At 38.1% G+C, this 24,187-nt stretch overlaps 1 protein-coding gene and 1 pseudogene across 25 annotated transcripts in view; one reads left to right on the top strand and one right to left on the bottom strand.

Annotated features, from left to right (window-relative positions):
- Positions 1-24,187, bottom strand: part of ANK2 (ankyrin 2) — a 720,153-nt gene that overhangs the window by 333,382 nt on the left and 362,584 nt on the right. The gene's annotated exons all lie outside the window — the stretch shown is intronic.
- Positions 1,029-1,511, top strand: LOC308621884 (ubiquitin-conjugating enzyme E2 N-like; annotated as a pseudogene). The gene has a single exon. The product of its transcript is annotated as a ubiquitin-conjugating enzyme E2 N-like (transcript).

Here is a 24,187-nt window from a genome sequence, read left to right as displayed (position 1 = left end):
CTATTTTACTGTCTCTTTAGCATCATTATGTACTTGAAAAGGAAAAGAAATCATGAGAAAAATATGAACATAATCATCTAACAACTCACTGTAGTTTACAAACTTCTTTCTTACATGCTTTACAGGAGATAGATAAAGCCAATATGATTCCAATTTTAAAGATAGGTAAACTGGAGAAAAATTCACTGCCTTCACAAGAAAGTCGCAGCTATTGAACAGGAGAAGCAAGCAGGCAAGTCGTAATGAGGCGTGTGCCGCCAATATGCACTGTACATTCCACGAGCATTGCCTTCTTATTTTACTTCTTTTAGCTGTTTAACTTTGTAATATGCAAAGAGGTTGGATCAAGTTTAAATGACTGTGCTCCCCCTTTTCACATCAAAGAATGGAGAACTACTGACAACGAAGGCCGCACCTGCCTCCCATCTGCCTGTCTGGCTGGCAGGGAAGGAAAATAACTTGCATGTTGGTGAAGGAGGAGGCTGGGTGGGACGACAGTGAAATCTAGAGTAAAGAGCAAGCTGGTCCAAAGTGTCCTGCGGGCTGTAAAATTCAGTTTAATCAGAGTGCCATTTTTGTTGTTGTTGTTGTTGTTCAAATGATTTTAATTATTGGAATGCACAATTTTTTTAATATGCAAATAAAAAGTTTTAAAACCTGAAAAAAAAGATTTTATGACTCTTAATACAACTTATTTTTTACTACAACTATGACTTTTTTTGTTTTCAAGAAAGCACCAGCAACATATGAGGGACGCTTTACATTCATCAGCTTTAAATATGTTCTATATTTGTTTGAGTTTGCTAATCCAAGAGTTTGTGAGTATTCCTGAAATGTATTTTCTTTTTAAAGACATTCAGAGAATGAGATTTGACATCCTCCCTTGACATAACCCTGCATGACTGATTGAAGATAAACTGGCTTTGAATATAACAAAGTTTAAAATGTTACAGACACTTGTTGTTGTTGTTTGATACAGAATAAAATTAGGAACAAGAGATAAAGTGGGCCGGAGACCAGACCAGAGGCCGAACTCGGGATCCGACAAGATGGCCGGGCTGCCCCGCAGGATTATCAAGGAAACCCAGTGTTTGCTGGCAGGACCAGTTCCGGCATTAAAGCAGAACCAGATGAGAGCAACGCCCGTTATTTTCATGTGGTCATTGCTGGCCCTCAGGTATTCCCCCCTTTGAGGGAGGGACTTTTAAACTTGAACTTTTCCTTCCAGAAGAATACCCAATGGCAGCCCCTAAAGTATGTTTCATGACCAAAATGTATCATCCTAATGTAGACAAGTTGGGAAGAATATGTTTAGATATTTTGAAGGATAAGTGGTCCCCAGCACTGCAGATCCGCGCAGTCCTGCTGTCGATCCAGGCTTTGTTAAGTGCTCCCAACCCAGATGACCCATCAGCAAATGATGTAGTGGAGCAGTGGAAGACCAACGAAGCCCAAGCCATAGAAACAGCTAGATCATGGACTAGGCTATATGCCACGAATAATATTTAAATCTATCCAATCATCAAGTGTACATCACTTCTCCTGTTCTGCCAAGGCTTCTTCCTTTTTTGTTTGCATTTAATGGACACAGTCTTAGAAACATTACAGAATAAAAGCCCAGACATCTTCAGTCCTTTGGTTATTAAATGCACAGTAGCAAATCTATGTCTTGTCCTGATTCACTGCTGTAAAGCATGAGCAGAGGCTAGAAATATCATCTGGATTGGTGCAAAATGTTTAAAGGCAGTGGCCCTTCTCTGCTTTTATTCATTTCCCACATCAGGGTTTAAGTATAAAGCACTAGGAATGAAGGTAGTTGTCAGGGTTAGCTGCAGGGGTGTGGGTGTTTTTCTTTATTTTATTATTATTTTTTTTAGTGGTGGGGGGGAAGGTAGTTTTACTTTAATCTTATGGGCTCCTTACCCCCTTTTTATGGTGATCTAATTGCATTGGTTAAAAGCAGGTAACCAGTTCTTTAGAATATGCTCTCTAGCCAAGTCTAACTTTATTTAGACACTGTAGATGGACAAGCTTGATTGTTTGAACCAAAATGGGAACATTACACAAACATCACAGCCCTCACTAATAACACTGTGACTTTGCTGTCAAGTGTAGAATCCTCCCTTCAATTAAAAGCTTGTGACCACTTTGTATGGCTTGTCTGGAAACTTCTGTAAAACTTATATTTTAGTAAAATATTTTTTGTTATTCTACTTTGCCTCTGTACAGTTTATTTTACTGTGTTTATTTCATTTTTCCCAACGTGACAATTGTATTTAAAAATTAAAACTGATGGAACATTCTATTTTGGTCTTCACCGTCTGACAAATTGAATGGTGAGAGATAGATTTTGCCAGTCTCTTTTCACTGATGCAAATTTGTATTAAGATATATCACTGAATGGAGTATTTATAAGCTGGCCCTGAGCATGTCTAAAGCATCAGTATGTGACATTTTTTAACTCCTAGAAATTTGAAATAAATGCGTTTGTATTGTCTGATTAGTTAGACGATCATAGAGTCACAGCACAGCACACTTGTGACTGGCTTTGTGTGGGACTTTCACATGTGCCACATTTGTGTCTGGCATTTGCATTATGACCTTGCTCTTATTTCTTGTCTCAAAACTTCATGTGTGAACAATGGTGTGTATTATTAGGAAACACCAATCTGATAATCACTTGGGGTTTGCTGAGGCATTTATGAGTCTTTCTTACAGACCTGCTGAGCAAATCTCAAGCAGCCAGCTTGCATAAGTGTCATCAGAAAGGTTTCTCCCTTAGAAGGCATCATATCTTCAGTTAATGATTCTTACTGTCATCCCTCTAATATTAGCTACGGGAGCTCCTTTTATTCTTTAATTTGATAATCAGCTCTTTTTTCTGCATTGACAGAGTTCCTCCCCCACAAAACTGTTCTTTCCTACCATTCCATGTCTAATTCCTGATTCTTGTTGTTTTTAAGACATAAATGCAGTCAGTCATAAGTATGTAAATGTTAACCTGTGGGTTGGAACCTTTGTCTCTTTCAGTTTAAGGTAATGTATATTGTAGCCCATCTGAATTTTCCCCACTCTTATTCTTGTAACTTCTGGAGTTTCTTCAGAATGTGGTGTATTTTATTGTGCTCCTATGTAAGATGAAGCATTATCTATTAAAATCACATTTTCAACATAAAAAAAGATAAAGTGATACAGAACATGAAGGTAATTTTGATCATACTACATCTCAAATAAAAGGTTTCTTCGTGTCTTAAGTAACGTAAATCAAGTACATTTTTCCCCCTTACTGTCAAAAAGGTATTTCAAATTTGTCAACCTGAGTATTTTATCTCTTCTATCTTCTTCTGTAATACAAAAGCTCTTAGCTCCATTTTATACGGGAATGCAATAAAGTCATTGACTAGTCACAGTTGTAAAAATTCACTGATAAATTATGGAGGAGAAATGATACAAACTCCCCACTTTCTAAGATAAAAGCTGACATTGACCCATGCAGCAGATTTTCAACAGGACAACTGTTATCTAATATTTCTCAGCCTAGTGAATGACCTCAAAATGGATAGGAACATCCGTTCCTATTTTCTTATTTTCTTTTTTCTTTTTTCTCCTTCCCTCCTTTCCATCTACAATGGTAAGTATGTATGGGAAAAAAAAAAAACAACAACAACAACAAAAAATTTCTAGCCCAGTAAAGTCAGATACTAATTATAAATTTCTTACAAAAAATGTACTGAACTATCTCCTACAAAAATGCAACATGATCAATAATCAACTATAATGGATTGTACATTTCAATGCTTAGAATATGAAATTCTACAGTGAATAAAAAAATCATTTTCTAATATCATCTCCTTCAGAAAGCTTGCATGATTAAGTGGATTAATCTACAGTTTACTAAGCTTAGGTAATAGCCTGACAATTAGGTTTTAGCTAATACTGATACTGGAAGAAAGTTATCAATTCCTAAGAATATAATGCCTACAGCAATGTTTTTTCAAAATGTAGTATTCTTAGATCCAATAAAAGAATCTCCTGGAATATTTGTTTCAATGCAGATTCCTGAGCCATTTCCAAGTTACTGAATCAGAATCTCAGTAGAAAGGAATGTCTTAATAATTATTTGTGAATATACAGCCTTTTCTTGAATCAGAGGCACTGTTGGAAAATAGCCATTCATAAAATATTCTGCCATTTAGCAAAATCTCTCTGAATCACTATTTACAGTTATGTGTTAACTTCAGATTAAAGAGGTAAATAATGCTTAAGCATCTATGCTAGACCCTCTCCCTATGTACATCAGGTCTATTCTGGCATCCAGGTTTCCATGTATGAAGTTTCACAGGCCCATGTCTTTCTTTCCCATCTGCCATATGCCACCAAACCCACATGTAGTAGGATGGCAGTGGTATAGTATAGTGGATTATAATGGGTTTTCAGAGGTGATTTTGAGGACATCTATTTGAAAAGCAAACACAATATTATCAAGGTCTAAAGTAAAAAGATCTTCTTTCAGGACATGAGGATTGGAACTGAAGAGGAATACCTCTGAAAGTCACATGAATTTAAATGTATTAATCATGCTTAAGGAAATTATCATATGGGAAAATAAGGTGTGATAGATATTTTTAAAATCTGATAAAAAGACACAATTATTGCCTATCAATATTATATATTGTTCTCATTCACAGTCAAGTATAATTTAATTTATTGAAACATGTGCTTACTTCTCTACTGTCCTCAGTTGATTATAACTGTATAGTTGAAATAGTAATTTAGATACAAAAGTAGTATTTCTCAGACTTTAGTGTATATACAAAAATCTTTCTAAAATGCAGATTTTGATTCTTAGGTCTGGGGTGGGGCCCAAGATCCTATATTTCTAACAAACTACAGATAATATGAATGCTGGTGATCTGAGGACCACACACTGTGAATAGCAAGGTGCATTTTTACAACCATTTTTAATTGAAGTATAGTTAATTTACACTGTTGTCTAAAGTACATTTTAAAATCTATACCTACTGCACCATACATAAGGCACTTTCAACTTTGTGGTTTTAGGAGTAATATTAAGAGCATGAGAAAAAAAAGTTGTTGAAATATCCCACCATTTCATAAATGTATCTGGACTCTTACTAGCTAGCCAAAAATTACAAATCCATGGTACTTTTCATAATAGCAGTCAACCCCATACTACTTTTCTCAAAATATGCATTAGCTACTCAGTGTTCACAGAGCTGGCCCCATTCTTTCTCATCCTTGACTTTGACTCTCTTCCTGGACACCCAACTCTGCCAGTCAAAATTTTACACATTTAAAGTCCATTGAAATATTACCTCCTTCGTGAAATTTTTCCTGATGGCCTCAATAGAATGTAATTTCTCCTCCTTCCAAATTCTCATACTTATCAAATAGACAAATGATATAAACACTGTCCTTTGAACATCTACTTGGACTTGGCCATCTACCTTTTCACTTCCTTTAGACCAGTTGTTCTTTCTCAAATCCAGTGGCACATTATGCATATGAGGAGACATATGACAGAAACTGAGGCCACAAGCCTCACCTAAGACTAATTAAATCACAGTTTCTGGGTAGTGAGACCCAGGCATCAGAATTGTTTTAAATTTCTGGGATTCATGGCACCACAGTTGAGAATCACCATCTTAGATAGTAGGCTCTCCAAAGGGTTGCACTAGGTCTTAGGCATAAGCATTTATAATAGTATACTCAATTCAACTCAATAAATATTTACTAAGGGCCTTGAACACTTAATAGTAGGCACTTAATAAATACACATCAAATTGAACATTTAAATTTGTCATAGTTGAACACTGGGAAGAAAAGGAAAGCACATTAATCAAACATTTTAATTCTTCACAACACATTCTTAGGTGATAGACTATCAAAACAGACAAAATCCTTTGTATAAAAAAATTTTGAAATTGCTGATCTATTCCTCAACTCCTCTGCCATCACATGTTCACTCTGTAGATTAAGATTTTCCATAAGACTGCGTCCAATTTACTCTTCTTTTTTCAGAAAAGCACTTTTCTCCTCTCTTCAAGTTGAATACATATTACAAATCATTAATGGAATTTGCAGCAGCAACCATACTGGAAATAATCAGCTGACATCCAAGGTAGGGCACACTTTTTGCTGCTGTCAAACAAAATTAATCACAAATTTCCAGCATGCTGAGTAGAGGCGGCCTGGGCTCCATCAGATGAGGTGTTTCTACAGCCTGGCAGCCGTCGATGACCAGCAGGAGAGCCAAGCTGTTTTCAGAAAACACCGCAATGGGTTTCTGTATCTTCTCTTCTTTTCTTTCTTCTTTTCAATTCCTAAGGGAGAATCTCTTGGCAATGTACCCAGGAGATTCCAATGCCATGGAAACAAGGAAGTGGAGTGTTTGAAAACCTGGATGTAGGAAAGAATGCCATTCTCCTTGCTTTGTTCTACCTCTGCATTATAGTCTTTTGCAGAGGACTCGGGGAATTATTTAAATAATTCAGGCTGAGTCCTAGTTTCACCTGAGTTATACAGATGATCCAGGTATACTAGGTTGCCCTGGACATATTACCCAGATATACCTATTCTAGTATTCTTCAGTATTTTTTAGTACAGATCTAAGTTGTATATGCTCAATCAACAATGAGTTAACTTACTCATTATTTAAAAAATAGGGCTTCCCTGGTGGTGCCGTGGTTGAGAGTCTGCCTGCCAATGCAGGGGATGCAGGTTCGTGCCCCGGTCCAGGAAGATCCCACATGCCACAGAGTGGCTGGGCCCATGAGCCATGGCCACTGAGCCTGGGCGTGCGGAGCCTGTGCTCCACAACGGAAGGGGCCACAACAGTGAGAGGCCCGCGTACCGCAAAAAAATAAATAAACTGCCAGGTATCGTGCAAAACTCCAAGAATCGACACAGTGGAGAAAATAGGCAGGTCTACGAACAGTACATTTCAATTGTCATAAATTGTATAACAGAGTTTGAATAGGGACACTCTAATATTTTTAATTACAGCACCCAATAAACAATAGATATGTACTTTGGGAGCTAGAAAGGAAGGACAGCAAAAAAATTTTTCTTGAAGTAACTGTTTTTTTTAAGAAAAAAGAAAGAACAATCAAAGTCTTCATGGTAATTTCTTACACTTACATTTTGGTTGAGTGTTGACTAAGGCATTGTTATTGCCTAAACAACCTCCCTATACAACTCTCTGAGGTGATCTCACACCCCATGCCCCCCAGTACCTCTAAGGAAATAATCTTCTAATTTTGAGAATACCTCATGCTTACTTTATTTGAACATCACAAAGGCCAGTCTAGCAAGAAGACTGACACTTGAACACCTGGATACACTGGCACTTGAACTCTGCAGCATTCATAATACAGTTTTCCGGTACTTCCCTGGTGGTCCAGTGGTTAAGAATTCGTCTTGCAATGCAGGGGACGCTGGTTTGATCCCTGGTCAGGGAACTAAGTTCCCACATGCCGCGGGGCAACTAAGCCCATGCGCTGTAACTACTGAGCCCGCACGCCACAGCTGGAGAGAAGCATGTGCACCGTGATGAAGACCCCAGGCGCCGCAACTAACACCCGATGCAGCCAAAAAGTAAATAAATATTTTTTTTAAAAAAACACACAGTTTTCCCCCAGAAATTCAACTGTCTATGTTGCTTGAGTTTGCTTGTTATATGACTCCATACAACTGAATCTCTGATTCATTCCTGCCTGCTAGAGATGCCCTAGACAGAGGATCTGGTTTGAGCACATAAAGACTGTTACAGAAGCTGTGTCTTATTGGCCTTCTTTCCCATACTAAGTAACCCTTAGGTTATCATGAAGCCAGAGCCCCCTCCTACTTATATCAATAGGAGGATGGTAAAAGTGTTGGTAAAAGTGGGGGGTTAGTTGGTAAATGCCTCCTCAAGGTACTTGTCTTTCTGTCTGATCTCTTTGGCTGTACAGTGCTGATTTTATTAAAAAGACGGGAGGGGTAAGGTGTACCGCTATCTAAGCCTAGACCAGATTATAAAGCTATTATGGCAACAAAAAGGAAGCAGTTAATCCTACCAGGGGTGCGGGTAGTGAGTAGGGACGAGTAAATATGTTAGTGGATCAAGGAAAGAGGAAGCCTGGTTAAGGAGAAGGTGGATTTAAATTTGGAAGGAGGTTTCCTGGCAGCCAAGGTAGGTTACAGTCCAGGTAAGGTACAAGATATGAAATATATGGAGATGTTCACAAAGTCCTGCCTGAGCCCTTGGTCTGAATAGTGAACTGTACTATGCATTTCTTTTTTTTTTTTTTTTTTTTGTGGTACGCGGGCCTCTCACTGTTGTGGCCTCTCCCGTTGCAGAGCACAGGTTCCAGACGCGCAGGGTCAGCAGCCATGGCTCATGGGCCCAGCCGCTCCGCAGCATGTGGGATCTTCGCGGACCGGGGCACGAACCCGTGTCCCCTGCATCGGCAGGCGGACTCTCAACCGCTGCGCCACTAGGGAAGCCCTGTACTATGCATTTCTATAGCACTCTTTAAAAATATGTAGCATGGCCTTCATCGCAGTGAACTGTAAATGCTGTTTATTATCTAGCCTACCACCCTGTCAGCTGACTGACGTTGGAAATCATGCTATTGTATCTGCCAGTCCCTGTCTCTAATCTGAGTGAAAAGACATCAGGCCTAAGCTTCTGTCAGCTCCTATTTCATTTAGGCTTTATTTTTAAGTAAATGTGAGGCAATTAAGACATGTACAATATACATGAGAAGCAGTCATTATTTTAGGACTATGGGATGGTTGTCATCTCAATTTAAAGTGGACTCAATCTTATTCTTAGGGCTTTCTCCTGTCTATTATTTCTTTCTAAAAAAATCTAACTAGACATTCTTGGCTATCACTTCTCTGGGGTGTGATAGTGTCCTTTATCCATCACCATTACTGTCATCAAAACTGGATGTTATGATAGGTACCAAGGGTTTACTAAGCAAGTAAATATAAGCATTTCATATGTCCCAAGGGCTTATTGTCTTATACAGAAAAGACCAAGGCAGAATGGAAGGTTAATGACATATGCCATAAATTAATTAGTAGGTAAGGGTTTTCAAGAGACTCAGTGCATTCAATGGCAGCAGCGAGTAAAGTCGGGAAAGTTACACAAGGGAATGAGGGCACGGGATCTCTATTCAAGGACATGTAGTACAGTCTGACTGAGTAGGAATGGTTGCTGCAGAAGAAAATAAAGAGTGTTTAATTGGTTGATTTTGAAATTGTAGTGATAGACTTACAGGGCAAATAAATATTCTGTCTTTCAGACAAATGCAGTGCTTTCCTGATATAGTAAAACCAAGCAATTCAAGTAACTGCATTTTTGCTGGAATTCAAACTCAGAGTCACTAAGTTTAGTTGGAATCAGATGAAAAAATTCAAACAGTGGCAATGCGATTTGTACTGATTAGTCCCAGAGTAAAGGATGCCAAGTACTCATGTGCTTAGAGAATCAGCACTACACTTCTAATTAGAACTCACAATTTCATGAACTCTAGTGATGCCGAGACTTTTATTTATTTATTTATTTATTTTGCGGTATGCGGGCCTCTCACTGTTGGGGCCTCTCCCGTTGCAGAGCACAGGCTCCGGACGCGCAGGCTCAGTGACCATGGCTCACAGGCCCAGCCGCTCCGCGGCATATGGGATCTCCCAGACCGGGGCACGAACCCGCGTCCCCTGCATCGGCAGGCGGACTCTCAACCACTGCGCCACCAGGGAAGCCCATGCCGAGACTTTTAAAATAACAAAGTGACAATGTTTGCATTCTAGGAATAGAGCTCAGTAGAGGACAAAGGAAAGCAGATCTGCTTTGTCTAGCAGAAGGGAAAGCATTCCACGACAAGAGAAATGAATAATAGTACATTTTAATTTGGAGAATATAAAATGTCTCTCGAGCAGAAAGGCATGGAGAGGAGAATTTATGTGCCAGTCCTCAGCAGTGTCCACCCAGGATGAAGAACAAAATAGACAAGTGGTGTAAAGACTGACATGTGGGCTGACCCTTGACACAAGAGGGTCATACGAAGCCACAATATTGACCAGAACATCCAGCTGGGATTGACCAGAACATCCAGCTGGGCTTGGGATAAAATGGGTTAGATTATTCCGGTCAAGTGTCAATACAGAGGGAGATAATACCAATTTACAGCACAGTGTAAAGCTATAAAGGCCCCACACCTAGAAAACAAGATGAAAGGGAGGAGGAGGTTACCAGAGTCAAACAGAAGAGAGAACTCTGGCAGTAGCACTGCAGGTAGAATACTCATGCATCCTTGAGGGAGGCCAGAGAAGGAGGAATGAATAGGGACTGTGGTAAAGGTAGAAGTGATGAGTTACAGGAACACACTGGATATTCAGTATGAGAAAGAACAATGAGCCACATGCAGTCCCCAAGGTTAAAGAGAAACATTACCCTTTAATGGAAAAGTTTAGCATAAACGATGATGCAATAAAGAGATGAGCAGTTCTTTCTTGTCCTATTTAGTTTCATTCGGTAGCAAAATACTCCGTTTGAGATATCATATAGTTGTGTCAAAGGCCAGATGCATTATCTGACTTTTAAAAGACTGATTACAATAGGGAAGTCTCATGAACGTATGTGGATCTTTGATTGTGTTATCCCTTCTCTTACTAAGTACATCTTCTCCTCTCCCAGCCTTCCTGAGGCGTGTAGCTGTTGCTAATCGTCCACTGTAGCCCGTGCTGGAGACCTGGATGACAGCCTGCTCTAATTTGGCTTATTTGATGGCTTGTGCCAATAAATTCTAAAATTCAGCTCTCCAGGTGGCAAGGCTGTTTTGTAACAAATTGCTGGCTAATTAGGGCATAAATGTTCTTTTCTTCATTTCTCCCTGACCTTGCTGATTACATGCCCAGCATCCTCCCTCCCTCCTTGTTCTACAGTATCCCCTGCGATCTGTTCACATCGCTTATTCCTTCTAGGACTTTGATCTTCATTTCCAACTTTCTTAATCTGTTGAATCTGATATCACTTACTTGATTTTATATCTTTTCAGTGTTTCCCTAAATCTAGAGTGGTACTTTATTATTTATTTATTATAAAATTGCCTACATTTTAGGACTCTTAGCCATGTCATTATTCTCTTGGTGACAAATATACAATCATATGAGTCATTTCTGATCATTCTCTCGATGCTCATTTGATATCAAACTCTAATCTGAAATCTGGGAAATACATGCAGGTGCTTCTCTAGGCACTTTTCTAATCCATTACTAAAATAGTATATTTTTATTTGCTTTTCATCATATGTTATCAAGTTAAAATTTTCCAAAGTTTTTAGGGGATGCCTATTTGTATGACATTCACAATACAGCAACTGGTAGAAGCAAACAAGGGTAACACAAGTTTAAAGGACTTCCAGCAACCTCTAGTTTGCAAATTATTTTAAAATAACAAAGTAAATATTCTTATAATAATTTCCATCACCACTTACATGTGACACATCCAGTATATACAAAACTAATTGCCTCAATTTTGTGTATCTTTACAATTCTTTCATTGTGTAAGAGAAATTCACAATGAAGGCAGGAAAAGCTTAAAGATTTTTTATCAGCTAGTCATAGGCAATTAATAGCAGATTTGTTTTTTTGCAAAGACGTGGCTATAAAGTTCAGATCTTTCCAACACTCCGGAGAAAACTGAAGAAAAATATCACAGAAAGAGATTATTTATTTTGGGTTTCTTTGGGAATAGTTGCCCAAATCATCTCTTTAACTTGTGATCTTTAATGATCTCTTTAATTTAGGAATAACTGCCCAAATGATATACTTAATGCCCCAACTGTACAGACTCATAACAGTATGCTTAGAAAATCAACTAGCATTACTCAATGGCCCCAAAGACACAATGACTGTGTGACCAATGGACAGGAGAACAAGCTTGGTCCACCTAACCAGGGAGAAACATGTGACCAGTTAACTTATTTTCACTGTGGCCATGCAGCCTGGGTGAAAAACCAGGCAACTTTAGACTCATGGTTTGGGTTAGCATACGCAAAGGGCAGCCTTAGAGGAATACGTGTTAGAATCTAAGCCTGGCACTCTTATGTGGGGAAATCATACCTGGAGGCAAAGATGAGCACGTACTCTTTCCCATCTCTCCTAGGAGCTCTTCTATCTCCTTTTGTTGTTTCTATCCTAACAATTTCTTTCTTAGCCTTTCTTGTAACTACAGGTGTCGCTCCAAGACTGTCCTCTATCTATGAGTGATTTCATTACTTCTCATGATTTCAACCTCACCACACTGATGGTTCTTAAAATTATACCTGTCCTGATCTTTCCCCCAAGTATCACACATCAAATGTTTGTTGGACTTTTCCCTCTGCATGTTCCACAGGCACCATGAGCCCTAAAGGTGAAAATCGGAACCCAGCCCCTTTCCCTCTGAACCTGCTCCTCTGCTATTAGCTCTGTCAGTTGCTAGTACCAACAGCCACCAAATCACCAGAATTGGACACCTAGGAGTCACTTTTCACTCTTACTCTTCCCCCACTTCACCTCACCACTAAGTCCACTCAGTGGCTTAATCAGACTCATTTACCTTTATCTGTCCCTTCCTCTCCACAGCTACCACCACTACATCTTAGTTTATTCCAAGATCACATCTCCCAAGTTTTATAGCTCCCTAAATAAACTCTGTCTCTAGGCTTTCCCATTCTCTGCAGTCTCCACAGTGATGGAAAAAATAAATCTGGTCATGTCACCCCATTATTTAAAGCCTTTTAAAGTCTCCTCTTTAAATATACAACATACAGTCCAAGCTCACTACCATGAGGCACAATAGCTTTACTTCTGCCTCATGTATCATATGCTCTACTTGCTTTTCATTTTATAATATAGCAACAGAAAACCTACATGATGCTCACTATTGCCAAGGCTTATTCTATGCACTTTACATATATTAACTCACGTAATTCTCACGGAAACTCTATTAGGTAGGTTCTGTAATTATCTCAGTTTTTACATATGAGGAAACCGAGACTCAGAGAAGCTAAATTATTTGTCCAAGCTTACACACCTCGCACACGTCAGAGCCACTGTCCCATTCCAGACTCCAACCTCAGCCCCAATATGCCCTCTTTTCCAGGGTGTGCAGGCCTGTTTTCACTTCCCCATGACATGAGTCATGCTCTAACTTCTGTCAGAAATGCTTCTCTTGCACCTGTGCCTGGATCACTCCTACTTATCCTTTAAAGCTCAGCTCAGTCATCAGAACTTGCAGGAGTTCTTGTCCGGTCTTTTCTGTGCTCTTGTACTAGACTATGCACATTTCCATCATGTCAGTTATCATGTAATAAAATAATCATCTATTAAATGAGGGAGACATATTCCTGGGCCTCAAGGAATTAGTATTCTATATTTTGTATTTTGCACCACACAATGTCCTGCCATTAAGAAGCATTCAATAAATGTGTGTTGAGAGAAGAATTAATAATACATGGATGAATAAAGAATACCCCCACTAGTAACCAAGACCCTTTCTTAATAAGAGTACCACAACAACGGAATTTTAAGCACTCACAGAATGGGTCCGGTAGCCCCTAGAGTCAGCTTACAAAAACTGTAAGAGGCCTAAGTGTGTGTGTGCGTGTGTGTGTGTGTGTCTTGTGGGGGGAGGACAACATGAATCAAGGTAGGAAGAGATTAAAAATTGAAGCTACACAGACTGTTCAGTGAAACCAGCACCTTTATAAGATGGATATGTGTTAATGGTTCAACAAATCCATATACAGTTTCCTAATAATGCTTTGATTTTGGCTACCTTTTCAGTTTGTTTTAAAGTTCTAATTTTAAAAGGTCTTAAAGTATCATAGGGCTTCCCTGGTGGTGCAGTGGTTGAGAGACTGCCTGCCGATGCAGGGGACATGGGTTCGTGCCCCAGTCCGGGAAGATCCCACATGCCACAGAGCGGCTAGGCCCGTGAGCCATGGCCACTGAGCCTGCACGTCTGGAGCCTGCGTTCCGCAATGGGAGAGGCCACAACAGTGAGAGGCCCACGTACCGAAAAAAAAAAAAAAAAAAAAAACGTATCATAAAATATATACCTGGACCCGGCGGACACCAGAGTCATGACTCCAGCAAAGTAGCCCCCCTTTTACACATCCCAGCTGAAAAACAGCCCTAGATTGGGAGCACTAGTATAACACGTTCTCATGAAGCATTTGATTAGCAAATATCAAGAAATTAGCTTTTGCATAATAACCTTGCAAATGAAAATTGGCACATCACTTGGTGTTAGAAACATGGCCTGTACTCACTGTCAAGCTGACCTGAGTCTCCTTCATAAGCAGATAAGGGGCCTTTGTAAAGCTGTACCTCGCTCAAAATCAACATTTAAATACTCTTCTCACTGCTAGGCTTTGACTGCTCTTTAAGATGACCTCTAAGCAATAGAAAGATCACTGTTCTACGGGTCAGGAGACCTTAAGTCTAGGCCCACATCTGCCCTTAATGACTTACATGATTTTGGTATTTGATTTCTCTGCATCTCAGTTTCCTCATATAAAATAAGACATTGGGATTTTGAAATTTTAAGCTAATTCTAGCTCTATTTTAAGCTACTTGGAGCCCTACAAGTTTATACTCTCGAAGAAACTAGTATGAATCACACAGTAAATTCACTTGCATGCATACACACATCAACACACAAACACTCTCAAAAGAGAGAGAGAGAGAGAGATTGAGGGTTCGTAAATATATTGGTTTTGCAATAATAAAAATATTACCTTTATTATACACATAGGATAGGTGCTAAGGATATTTAAGAGGTATTACATTTGATTACATTTCAATTCTAAAATTGTTTATTTGTTAGAGGTTCTACAGATGCACAGAAAATGAATTGCAATTTATGACTTAGATCATAAATAAAAGACTGTTTACTTCCCAAAGAACCATACAAGGCCATAGTGTTCACACTAGTCTGGATTTTCTAAAAACGGGGAAAATGAGGGGCTTCTGGCATGGGAAAAACAAAAGATGGCTGTGTGCCACACCAGAGTATAGAGCCCTCCTGGTTAATCCTGGCTGAATCCTGACTGGCATGCCTGCTGTTACGTATATACTCACTGAACAATTGGCATCTGCATATGGGAAACACGACTAAAGCAAGCACAAAATCCTATCATCATGATAAGCCCCTAGGAGTATTGTTGAGGGAACTTAATCCACACAGAGAGATGGATGAGGTAGGTTGAAGGGACCTTTTTTTTTTTTACTGTTAGACTCACAGCAAAATCCACTATGTCATATCAAACTGTAAAGGGTTTCAAATTCATAAAGAATTAATGAGGCAAAATTTCTCAAAAATAAGTAATATACACCTTTAACACCAAAAAGCAAAACAGCTTAAATTGGACCACACTGCAAAGAGTTCCAAAAATGACTTTCAATGGAAGGAAAGCCATTTGTACTGTACATATCTACTGAAAAAAAACAAAACAAAAAAAACCTTTTTTTGTGTTTTTGAAAAAAATCATATTTCAGTTTAATGTTTTAGGTCAACCACAAAATATAACATTGTACTAAAATGAGCTGAGTGGTGAGCACTCCATAAATAAACTGACATATGAACCATCAAATGAAATACAGAAGCAGAAAAATATTTTTCCCTTTGCAACCTAAACAAATTCTAATGTATTTAGTTGAAAATTAGCAAGAACTGGGGGCTTCCCTGGTGGCGCAGTGGTTGAGAGTCCGCCTGCCGATGCAGGGGACACGGGGTTCATGCCCCGGTCCGGGAAGATCTCACATGCCGTGAAGCAGCTGGGCCCGTGAGCCATGGCCGCTGAGCCTGTGCATCCGGAGCCTGTGCTCCGCAACGGGAGAGGCCGCAACAGTGAGAGGCCCGCGTACCACAAAAAAAAAAAAAAGAAAATTACCAAGAACTATCATAATGTCTACTCAAGGTAGATTGGAGGTTTCTTTTTCAGCCTTACTTTTTATATTTGCTTTGAGTTTGGTTTCATAATTTTAAAGGTAGAAATATTTTATTATGAGACAAAATATCATTTTCCATAATTCAGTTCTTTGATTTCCAAATTTACATTAATTTTCAAGAATTTTTAAAATTAAAATATAAAAACAGCTATCTATAACTGCCAGCAACTGAAAATAATCTCTAATAAATATCATAGATGTAGATTACTATTTACCAGTTTATTTGGTCTTCCATCTTCTCCCAACTGAGAAAGTGGTCACAAAAAACAGAAAATGTTTTTTGATTGTGACTAAAAGCAGTTCTTTTTCCAATGGAAAATGACATATCTGCATCATTAAAGAAATACAAACTTTGACTAGATACATAGTGAAAGCAAACTCAAGAACTACAACAAATTTTCTAAGAAAGTAATACTGAAGTCCACCTTTCTCAGAATGTCTTATTTTAATAATGACTGTTATCAAATATTATCTTATCTGCAATATTGGCTGCAGATATGATTTTACTAAATGATAACTGAATACTATCACTTAGAAAACATGGCAAATTTTGTGGTATCTTTTGCTATTATTTGGTAATATCCAAAGATTTATTATACACACACATATATATGAATACATGTTCATATATATTCCACTGGATGTATTTTTACCAAATCTCATATTCAACTTCAAAATGTTAGCTTCAAGTAGAAATTACACTATAGAACTTGAATTTTGGTCAGCTATAACACAGATACTTATCATCTGTTACCTAAGTTGGTATAAGCACCTCATTTCCTCAAGGTCACTTTAGGGTCAACAGACATAGTTACTTTTCATTGTGGCAGGCCTATGGAAAATAATCAAATTACTACTGTAGAAAGAAAAAGCAAAATATCAATTCTATTTTTAAATATGTCAGCTATACAGCCTTGAAATTACTGGATAAATAATAGGTGAATATGTACTTGACAACTGCCATTGAACAGAGGCAAGGGATCATTCTCATACCCCAGAATATTCAGTATATGGAAAAATATAGTCAGCCATATCTGCCTAAGTATCAATCACCCCCATGAGGTACTTATTTGTATCAAAAACATTCTAGGAGTTCCATGTTGGATCACATATCCTCAGTTTACTGAATTATTCATAACTGTTCATTTCTTCAATGCATACAGTGTTAAATAATCTCTACTCAAAATAAGGCTCTTCTGGAGGTTTTAAAAAAACGTACTCTGAAAGGGTGATATGCATTCATATAGAAATATACAAAGAGCTGTATAGTCAGGAGAGAATATAACAAGATCTAAACTCATTGATCACCTTGAAATGAATTTGAGAAACCATTCCAAAGAGTAAAACTTCCAAAATGCAAACTAACATTACTTTCTTTATTACAAAGTATTAAGGCAAAATGTACATGATATTTGAATTATAGATTAGGCCATCTAGGGACTTCCCTGGTGGTGCAGTGGTTAAGAATCCACCTGCTAATGCAGGGGACATGGGTTCGATCCCTGATCCGGGAAGATCCCACATACCGCAGAGCAACTAAGCCCATGCGCCACAACTAGTGAGGCTGCATGCCACAACTACTGAAGCCCACGTGCCTAGAGCCCATGCTCCACAACAAAGAGAAGCCATCACAGTGAGAAGCCCACACACTGCAACGAAGAGTAGCCCCCACTCTCCACAACTAGAGAAAGCCCCTGTGTAACAATGAAGGCCCAATGCAGCCCAAAAATAAATAAATAAATAAATTTTTTTTATTTTAAAAAATAAATAATAATAGATTAGGCCATCCCATGATAATCTCTACATGACCCTTGACTCCTGGGTTTAAACTTGAGACAGCCATGATAGATCCTGGCATACACAGATGAAAGTAGCCAAACCCACCCTAAGGGGAAGGAAGCCTGTTTGAATATTTGGAAATTCAATTTATAGCTTCTAAGTTAATAATCCAGCTGTAGACAAGAATCTAAAATCTATACATGGCATATCACTGGGTTTAGAATGAGGATAATTCATTATAGAAACTTTCTATGACAACAACAATAGTGAAGACACTTCAAACATCCAGGCAGCTATGAGTTAGAGTATGGTTATAACTTTTTTTTTAAATCAAAAGTTTCTAAGCCATTCACAATATATCATAGCTGAAACTCAGAGTAATACAAATGTGTATGTACGTGTGTATAGAATTTTTTCCTAAACTCTTTGACATTGTTATAGGCAGCCTACAAAAAGTATATCCTAATAACATTTTTGAAAAGAAAAATTAAGGAAAAAATACTTCCATTCAGCTAATTGTCTTCACATCTGGATAAATTATAAATAAAATGTTGTAAAAATATAATCATCCCTTAAAATTATTATCAGAAAGAAGCAATAAGGAAAGGAACTTCACTATTTCATTGGACTCTGGCCAGTGACTCAGAAAATTGTCCATGAGTAGTTCTTTATCTGATCAAGGCATTCTGTCAAAGTAAGAGTAAGTTCCCAAACCACATATACTTGCTGTTGCCTAAGAATTACCTTTACAAATCAGGCATGGAAGCCATTTCGGGTCAGGCCATCTGGAAGAATTTGCAGATGGAACAGACCTCCTATCCTCTCAAAAATGAAGGTTCCCACATGGGCCAGGAGAAAAATGCCTGATTGCCCCATGTAATAGCCCAATCACTCCTACTGATTCTTTAACAACTGGAAAGAGGTCCCTGCTGTGTAATGAGATTATGGAACACATGATAGATTAGCGACCTTTTGAATTAGGACAAGCAACATGAACTCACTAACAAATTCCCCCTTATATTGGAGAGGCTATGTTAAGGGTGTCAGCCATTTGACTAAAATAGCTGAAGCACAGATGCAAATACCAATGTATAAAGCTTCATTCTTCAGTGTTCCAGTGCTAAGACTGAGAACTCACATCTGGCTTGGATATTGTGAAAGCATCTGATAATTTTAGTCAACAACTACATAAAAAACATTTTCCTATTTGGATTTATACTAGTCTTTTAAACTATATTTGAAAAAAATCAATCAAAGTAGCTTTTTAGATTCATTGACCAATCAGTGAAGGCATATTGGTACAATGGGTTTTGGACAATGGGTTTATTCTTTCATTCTTGATCCTATTTTAATTGTTTAAAACTTTGTTCTATTAGCACAGCACAGGGTTTTGGAGACAGGCAGAATGGTAGGTTTGACCCAGGGGAAAACCTGGGAGAGCTACATGGATTCAATCAGGGAAATCTTTCAATCCCTTTAGACATCAATCTCCTCATCTTTAAGGTGAGGATAATATAGTACCCATTCATCGGATTATTGTGAAGAGAAAATTAGATAATCTATGTAGAACTCTTAGCACAATGGCTAGCACCTAATACTATGATAAGCTCTCAATATTTTTAACTATTGCTTTTTATTTTTTTTACTTATTCTTGTAAAATGTTGTTCCAATGAGGTGAACTATTTTTCCTAATGAATAATTTTTCTATAGTTAAATTGCTCATCTTATTGGATAAAACATAATTTATTCAAACAAGTTTGACTTTGGTAAACACCATAAAGCCATAGAGAACCTCCATTTTACCTTCATTATTTTACTATTGTTACTCCTCATTTGGATCTTCTAGACAAGATAGAATTCCTTATCATATTAAGGAGATAGTAATTAGGGAATAATCTTGACACATAAATACATGTCAATAGAGTATCCATTTTTAAAAAGTGTGTGTTTGGGTAATGGATTTAGGTTTGCACACATCTAGCAGGATCTGCCTTCTCTGTCTCCCTTTGATCATCTACTCTTTGAGGTTACACATGAAGTCCATGCCTTTGAGACTGAAGAGAATTGGTCTGTATGGAATATAGTGGCTAGACTAGCACTATACCCTAAATAGCTGAGCAATTCAAACCAAAACCCAGTCACTATTCATCCTAAAACCCCAGTATATGGACTTATTCAGAGTCTCAGAGTAATGTGTTACTCACACACATTTTATTAGTGCTATTCAAATGTGGTTTTCAAAACAGTCTAAATTTATGAAAACAAATGGGTAATTTACATTAAGGCTTTCCATAGTCACTACTATAAATTATAGGCTACAAGGAAAGTGTTGCCAATTTCTGAATTCTCAAAGCACAAATACAAAATTCTCAAAGACTTTTACACATATACTTTATTTTACTCCTGTCACTTGTTTCATTTTGTTCTGTATGTTGTCCTGGGAGAACCAAATCCCTTTTCTAGAACTAGGGGTAAACTCCACAATGTAAATTCTATTCTAATATCAGATTTACATGTTCAAAATGATCAAACAATTATAGTGTCTTGAAACCCACACCAAAATAACTGCTCTGCAGATAAACCTCAGATACAAAATTATTTTATCCTTCTGAATCACAAACTTTGATGCATGTCTTCAGAAATAGGTGGAAGAGGAGCTACTTATGGGACATTTCCTCAATCCTTCTCCTCACCTGTACTACATAGGATAAAGCATTATCATCAGGATAGAGCAGTACCTTGACTTTCTACAGAGGATGGGAAGCTGACAATCATACTGAAAGGCATATTAGCTTTCTTCAGGAGATTTAGAAGTAACGTCACAACTCTGAGTATGACAAATTTGCCTCCACCCTGTCACAGGCCCACATCCCCATTACATGCTGTGTGACCCGGCAACGCACAGGTGTGTGGCATATAGCCACATCAAAGTACTGGAACAGAGGAATGCTTACACAAATACACCGTTATGATAACCCTCTCATCTTCATGCTGAGGCAGAACAGAACTGATTCCTATAGGCTATTTATGAAGTCTCTCCATTGGCCATTTAAACATAAGCTTTGGAACAACTTTTCTACACAGATGATGATACATGATAGATCATGCTAAGCCTCAGCTGCATAGACAATTATTAAATATACTACTATAGCTCATGACAACAATATACATATACCAAATTCATATGTAGATCTCGTCTTTTGAATTTGACTGATTTAAGAGGACCCTGAAATGATTTACTGTGTCAGTTACACAGAAAATATTGGCAATTGTGGCAGGTGAAACACAGCTAACACAGATTTGATTGGATGTGTGAAAATTAGGTAGATATTCATATTCATTTTAATAAGCCAATAGCATGGATAGTGCTAATAATTCTAATGGTATCTCTAAACTACTGAATGAAGAGTGTCTGTATTTGTCCTAGTTTTTTTTCTTCCTGATTTTCATTTTTGAATATTGGTTTTTAGCTTTGCTGCCACCCCTCTGTGCAATGATTACAAGATAATGCTACAAAATAAGAGAGGAGGGCATCTTGCCACCACACTGTCTCAAATCAGGGCAAATATTGAGAACACCCAGGAAAAGGAATATTTAGGGATACACATTTTATGAAAAGAGAACTGAAATCCTGACACAGAAAATACCAAATTTCTCATACATAATTCTCATAATGTTTTGCTTCTTTACAGTTTTCAATATTTTTTTAAAAGTTAGAACACCCTCACCTAAACTGGCTCAATTTGCCACATAGAGATATTTGTTGCTAAAGATCAGCATTATAGTAAATTATTACATTATTACATTAAAATACTTATAAAAAGGTATCACTTTCTAGTACTTGGTGAAACAGTCTAGAATGGTCCACCTTTCATTTTTAACTTCTTCAGACTTGCACAATCCACACAGATCCTAACATTTATTTCTGTTTTCATAGTTTTACTTCTAAAACACTCCTTTACTTCTTTCTCTTTAAACTTAAGTGTTCTCTGAAGTGGCAGCAGCTATAACTGTCCTTGCTTTATGGGTAGAAAGTCCAAGGCAGCCAAAGGTAAAATAATTGGCCATGAGTCACTCTGTCTACCAGTGAAGATGGACAAAGACCAAGGGCAGAAACCTGTAGATAGACCAAGCAAGTGGGAAAAAGGGAAAAGTCATGAATTTCACATTCAAAGATCTGAAAATACAACAGGATCTAGCTACTCAGAGTGAACTCAAAAGTATGCCAACACACAAAGTAGGCTAACATACAACAGATATAATAATAACCAAATGAGAAAAGCCATTTTCAGCTAATATGTAAAGTCTTAGAAATTTCTGTGTAAGTGTTCTAGGTAATTACAGCCCTGGGTTAACTATACCAGTATTTCTTAAGGTAAAGGCAGAGGTTGATTATTTGTATAATTTCAAAAAGCATTCCTATGCTTATTTTTTGGAATTTACTATTGACTACAGAAATAATGTACAAACATGAATAAATATGGGGCAAGACCTTCATAGATGAGTGATCAGTGATACATTCTATAAGAGAAGGACACAGTATAATCCCCCAAACAAAGTGGATTCCAAAATGTAAGCCTAGAACTGACCAAGGCTCAGAGCATAAGGACACGTCAGAGAGAGTTCACTCACAAAGTTTATAACTGTAAACTACATTAAATGTCTCACCAGTTTCTTAATCTTTAATGTATCTTGTAACTATATGGCTGAGGTTGCTCCATCTGATTGCCTGTGTATCCCCTTCCTTCATACTTAAGTATTAGTTGAAATTCAAGGCTCAGGGCTATTGTTCACCCATTCATATGGCTTAATGTTTTAACAAAATCACACTGATCCCTTGCCCTTCTCCAGGCTCCTGAGAATTAATTTTTGGCAATGTACAACATAATAATTATTACTTATAATATAGGTATTACATAATATTTATAATATTTCTCTGGATGGCTTATTTTTTTGATAGAAATGTCTGCTCAGTCAGATTATAAACTCAGTGAGGGAATCAATCATTAACTTTTAGTCCAGCAATGCCATAGCAGCTATTGCAGTACTATACACATAGCAAACCAATGGTTGATTAAAGGAGCTTTCATATGTGTTAGGAAGAAACATCTAAATTAAACTGAGTTAAACAAGTTGATTCTTAGAAATCAAAGCTCATTAAGCAAATGTTACAAATCAAGGTCTTTGTCTTAATGAGCACAAACACAAATTAGTGGATAAAAGAAGAAGATATTTGTCTGTGAGTTACCAGAAAAACATGAGTAAAAACCAGGTCTGATAACTAAGTAGAAGCTTACCCTCTAGATTTACGTGTATCATTAACTAGAACATTTCTTACTGTCTCCCTCCAGCTTTAAAAAATTGGCAAGTATTAATGGATTTCAAAGAAAAGAAATACCCTATCATACTGACTTGAACTCGAGTATATAAAATAATTTTTTTTTCTATCAAAAGATTGTCTCAGCTTCCCTGGTGGCACAGTGGTTAAGAATCTGCCTGCCAATAGAGGGGATGCGGGTTCAGGCCCTGGTCTGGGAAGATCCCACATGCCGCGGAGCAACTAAGCCCGTGCGCCACAACTACTGAGCCTGCGCTCTAGAGCCCATGAGTCACAACTACTGAGCTCTCGTGCTGCAACTACTGAAGCCCGTGTGCCTAGAGCCCGTGCTCCGCAACAAGAGAAGCCACCGCAGTGAGATGCCTGCGCACCCCAATGAAGAGTAGCCCCCTGCTCGCCGCAACTAGAGAAAGCCCGCGCGCAACGAAAACACAATGCAGCCAAAATTAAAATAAATAAAATAGGGCTTCCCTGGTGGCACAGTGGTTGAGAGTCCGCCTGCCGATGCAGGGGACACGGGTTCGTGCCCCGGTCCGGGAGGATCCCACATGCCGCGGAGCGGCTGGGCCCGTGAGCCATGGCCGCTGAGGCTGCGCGTCTGGAGCCTGTGCTCCGCGACGGGAGAGGCCACAACAGTGAGAGGCCCGTGTACAGCAAAAAAATAAATAAATAAATAAATAAATTAATTAATTAATTAAAATTTAAAAATTAAAAAAAAAAAAAAAGATTGTCTCATTTGGTAGCAATCCCAACTCTGCCCTTCCAAAGTAAAAGGAAATTGAGATGGTAAGTTCATTTGTTGTGATGAATCTTGCCAGTGCCCACTGAGATAAAAATAAGCAGTGGCTTTGTTTCTGCTACCAACAGGAATTAGAACAGAATACAAGCAGGAAAGAAATAAAACTGTAGACACATTTATAATCTAGTATGCTCTAACAAATGCAGATTAAAAATCTTAATTCTATTTCAATATGCAATCACTTGTCTCTTCAGAAACGTTATCAAGAAGATAAAAGAAACCGCAAACACTTCAGAGAAGAGTGTATGAAAAAGAGCCTTCC

This window comes from Mesoplodon bidens (genome assembly GCF_964165515.1).
Source record: "Mesoplodon bidens genome assembly, chromosome: 1".
Lineage (NCBI taxonomy): Eukaryota > Metazoa > Chordata > Mammalia > Artiodactyla > Ziphiidae > Mesoplodon > Mesoplodon bidens.
This window is presented reverse-complemented; position numbering and strand designations above follow the sequence as displayed.